The following is a 5095-nucleotide window of genomic DNA, read 5'->3' as shown; positions in this document are numbered from 1 at the left end:
GACGTGTGTTTTTCTAGGTTTGCTTGTGTGTAAGTATGCGTGTTTTGTGTGAATCTGGGTGTTTGTAAGAGTTTGTGTGAGTATAAGTTCACTTCTGTGTATTTCTGTGTGTGTGCCTGTGTGTGTGCCTGTGCCTGTGTGAGTGCCTCTGTGTGTGTGTGTGTGTGTGTGTGTCTGTGTGTGCACGTGCCCATCCCCTTTTGCCCCTTGTATCTATATTACCTGCACCTCAGTGCAAGAGAGTGTAGAGGCCAGAAGTCACCCCGGCTGCTGTTCCTGAGGTAGGTTCTCAACCTTATTTTCAAGACAGGCTCTCTCACTGGCCTGCAGCTGCCCAAGTATCTGGGCTGGCTGACCAGTCGCTCCCAGGCATTTGGTATGCCAACCCCATAATATCAGTTTAAAGGCCTATGTAGATAGCTGGCTGCCTATTTCTTGATTGATTGATTTTTGGATGACTTCAAGAGAAAGAATTAGGTCACATATTGCCACGCCACTGGCTATTTCCTTATTGGGGTTTTGTTTTTTGTTTTATTTATTTATTTATTTATTATGGATTGCTGGTTTCATTTTTTAGTGGTTTTTATGTTCTCACATGCTATATTATTGCTTTGATTATTTACGGTTCTGCAGTCGGATGATTCACTCTATCTCCATTTTCAATGTCCTGTGGTTTCATACTTTTACATTATTCCTGTTTCTCTATTTATTGAGTACAAGCAATCATTGGCTTAGACTTGATACAAATTTGCCCTTTGTGACACTTTGACTCTTCGGCCTTTGTTTAAGGTTTACTATTCACTGATATTTAACTGCCTTATTCCTTGTGGTTGGTTAATTTTAATTTTCAGTATTTTGCTCTGGAGAGTTGTGGATTTTTGTGGATCACTAGGTCCTGAAATTCAATGGAGTTTTCCCTTAAGTGTTGGCTTTTTATATTTGTTTGTTTTGTCTTATACTTTCTTTCTCCTCTCATTTCTTTCATCTGTTTTTTTTTTCTTCAATGAACATCTATTCATAGTATTAACCATCTTTGGCTGCCCAATCCTATTGTAGTATGACGATTTTTATTTTCAACATTGCATTTAGTATGTGTGTGCTCTTGGCTTTCTCTTTTGGGGTTGGTTATTTGGGTGGCTTTTACTTATGATTCCTCATATTTTCCCCTTAACTTTTTCATAATTTTGCTCTATTTTTCTAGTCTAGTTTTTACTTTGTCTTTGTTTGTTTGTTTTCTTTTTCTTTTGTTTTTTTTCTTTTAGGTACCACAAGTGTAATTTTAGCTCCTATATTGCTCCATATTTTTCATTATTTAATTCCATTTTTGTTATTTTTAGGTAGCATTAGTACTGATAAAATGCCTACAGAGACTGAGGAGGAGTTACCAACCCCTACACCCGAGCCCAGTATCTCTGAGGAGGGCAACTTCCATTCCCAATACCAAGTATTGGGGACAATTGGGCAAGGGGGCAACGCCAAAGTCCTCCTGGCCCACCACCGGCTCACAGGAACCCCGGTGGCTGTCAAAGTTCTGCGAAAGGACAAGCAGTGGTTCCAGCCAGCCATGATGGAAGCAAACATAATGAGAAAGATCAACCACCCCAACATAGTGTCTCTCATACAAGTTATTGAAAAGGAAACGAGAATATACCTCATAATGGAGCTGGTGGAAGGCCAAGAACTCTACCAGTACATCAGAGAGTCAGGGCACATAGAGGAGGATGAGGCCCGGCAAATATTTGAACAGATATTGTCAGCAGTGAGCTACTGCCATGGAAAGGGGATTGTTCACCGAGACCTCAAACTGGACAATATAATGATTGATAAAAACAAAAAGGTCAAAGTCATCGACTTTGGGCTTAGCACCCAATTTCAACCTGGAAAAATGCTAAACCACCACTGTGGCACGTACTCTTTTGGTTCCCCTGAACTCCTCTTGGCCATCGGTATGACGGGCCGAAGAATGATATGTGGATTATAGGAGTGGTCTTGTACTGTATGGTAGTGGGAAAGCTCCCATTTGATTCAGTGATCATCCAAGAACTGCAAAGACAAGTAGTGGCAGGGGTATATCCTGCTCCCTGTGGGGTTTCAAAAGAACAGGAGGACCTCCTTAGTCAATTACTGAAAGTAAATCCCAACTTTAGACCAACAGCAAGAAAGGCGATGAAACACCCTTGGTTCAAAGAACACTGGAACGGATTGATAGGTCCCTATGAAGAACTGCTTCCCCTCACACCAGACCCGGCCATTTTGGATGCCATGAAAAGCATTGGATTCCAAGCCTCTGTAGTAAAACACTCTTTAAAACAAAGAAAATATGATGAGGAAATGGCAACTTATTTCTTTCTACAAAAGCAGGCTCTCCAGGGGGATGGCTGCACAGCCCAGGCACAGCAAGTGAGTCACGTTGCAGCCCCATTCCCTAGCCTTGATCCTGCTGCTGCTTTTAGATTAGAACCAAAGAGGAGTGGATGCCTGCCAGTCCTTGGCACCTTGCGGGTGTCATCCTCCCATGGTCAAGTATCTCACTATGGCCAGAATGCTCATCCAAAAGGAGGCAAAAGATACACTGTGGCTGGTCGTCTCAGGCCACTACCAATGACACCAACACAGGACCACTATCACAAATGTGCCGTGAGTGTCCCATTCATTCAAACAACAAGCATCTTCAGTGAGAAGAGTAGCAATAAGGGAATCAAAGAAGAAAACCCACTCTCCCACAGAGCCCCATTAGAGGATAAGCCCATCCCCAGCAGGGTCCGGCACAGAGGTTTTAAGGGGTGGACCAGGAATATAGCAAATGCCCTGATAAACTGTGTTGCTGCTTGCCAAGGAGTAAGAAACCTCGCCCGGGGCAAAACAGAATCTCCCCGCAGAAATGAGCCACAGGGAGAGTCCAGAGAACAAGCAGCAGGCATAGCCCAGGTACCTTTGTGCTTTGTCCTTTTCAGTTTGCTCTATGCTGGTCCTTCCTCTGTCTCTGGTTTCCATTTTCCCCACAATTCTTACCTTGTATCTGCTCTAAGTTCTTTATGAGGTTTCCCCAACACCAAGCCATCTCCCTCTTCTTGATTTCTCCTCTTCCCAGCAGGGACCCAATAGGATTGATGAGTTCCACACTCTACAGAGTTTTCTAGTTGGCCCATCCCTTCAGATGGACTCCAGCTCCCCCTTAAGCCAATAGCTCCCACAGGGTGAGGACAAGAGGTTCATGGGCTCATGGACTCCTCCAGGGGCTACTGATCTTTTCACATGTGGTCATCAATCACAAGTGCTGCAGAACAGAGTCTTATGTTTTCAAATGTAACATCCCATTCCATTAAGCCTCAAAACTAATTAAGAAGGTTTGTCATTGAATAAGTATCAACAACCTAGTTTGTGGGTTATTGTTGATGGTCAGAATCCTGCATGCATGCATATTGTTTTGCATACTGTTTTTTTTTTGTTCCTAAGACCTAGTGATCTATTGAATTTTATAGGCAGTAGTTCTAAATGGTTTCTTTCAAAGACCTCAACTGAGAAGTAGAAAAAAGAAGTTATAATATAGTAAGGCAAATCAAAGCCCCAAATGGTAAGCTAAGAATTCTACCTCACTGTCTTTTTTGCTTGGAATAAATTGTCTTGTCTATTTCACAGTGTCATCTGGAAATTCTTTCATGTCCTCAGTATAAACAGTAGGTGATTTCAGACACATGGCAATGGAAAAGACACCAGCAGAAACTACAGCAGCAACAGGAGTAGCAACAATAGCAAAACAGCATTAGGCACATCAGCAGCAGCAGGAGGAGAACGAGGAGGGGAGGAGGAGGAGGAGGAGGAGGAAGACGAAGAGAGGAGGAGAAAGAAGAGGAGGAGGAGGAAGAGAAGGAAGAGGAGGAGAAAGAGGAGGAAGAAGAGCAGGGGGAAGATTTTGATTCCCTGTCCCCTTGAGAATTGCTGATGACTACTTCTGGACACAGATATCATGCTGAGAACTGTTTATCAAAATGATTTAACAGAATATTAATTTTCATAGAAGACATGTCAATGTTCCTGAGGGCATGCAGCCCTGGAAAAGAGAGCCAGATGGCAGAGGCAAGCAGTGTGGAATGTTCTTACTGAGGAAGACCTTCTCAAAGCTGATGATGTAATAGGTATGAAGGAGCATTTCATGGGAGTCACGGTCCCATGCCCCTGTGTCAGGGCACACAGAGCTCCTTGCGTTGCAACCTGCGTGAGAGGGGACCTGGAATATTCCCTGATCCCAACAGGGTCCTGGATTGCATGGTTCCCCCTCAGTCATGGTCCTCCCTGTGCCTCATGGGGTACGCAGCTTCTACGGGCTGAATTTATATCAGTGATTAACTGGAGCTGGACCACAACCACACCACAGGCAAGCCCTGGGCACTGAGGACATTAAGAGCAGCAGACAACATCTCCTCCACTGCTTCTGACTCTGCTCCACAAGCCAAGGCAGCTCCCACACAGCAGGCATCCAGCCTAACTCCCAGCAGGGAGAGTGTGAGATGTCTGTGGATGAGCCCACAGGGACTACAGGATTCTGTGGGAAGACATCTGGTAGCTTCTGGAGCAGCTGCAGCAGCCAGGACACATGAACTACAGTGGAGGTGAGCTATAGGAACAGGTAGCAAAGAGCCTGATCTGGCCAATGCTGATCTGAATCCCTGAGGGCAGGCTGGAATGGTCACTCAGGGCTATTAGAGTGAAGGCCAGCCAAGGGCATACAATGTGTCACTAACATTCTCAAAGTCTTGTCCAGGAAAAAACCACTGGCCTTGACCACCAAAGTTGAGTCCAGACTCATGGGCTACAGGATAGCAGATTGAACTGAGTCTGAATTCCCATGAGTATGACGTCTGGCTGCTCCCTAGGCTCAGTATAGATGAGCATGAGAAGGCACCATTGCTGTGTTTGCAGGAGTAGCAGAGAGCTCGGAATACATGACCCACTCCTAACCCAGACTGGAGCCACTCTGGGGAGGAGATGGCATCATTTGAGAGATGGGCTTATGCGGGACACTGTGCTCTGGTTTGTGGCACATACAGCTCCTGTCTTTCTTGCTGACAGTTCAGATCCTCAGCTGGCCTCATCA

The 5095-nt window shown here is 44.9% G+C and overlaps 1 pseudogene; it reads left to right on the top strand.

The window, feature by feature from the left end:
• Window positions 1–1357: 1357 nt before the first annotated feature.
• Window positions 1358–1981, top strand: LOC148007084 (sperm motility kinase Y pseudogene; annotated as a pseudogene).
• The last annotated feature ends 3114 nt before the right edge of the window (window positions 1982–5095 follow it).

Source organism: Rattus norvegicus, chromosome 1, assembly GCF_021556685.1.
Source record: "Rattus norvegicus strain SHRSP/BbbUtx chromosome 1, alternate assembly SHRSP_T2T, whole genome shotgun sequence".
Classification (NCBI taxonomy): Eukaryota; Metazoa; Chordata; class Mammalia; order Rodentia; family Muridae; genus Rattus; species Rattus norvegicus.
Note: the sequence above shows the minus strand (reverse complement) of the source record. Positions and strands in the feature narration are given on the sequence as shown.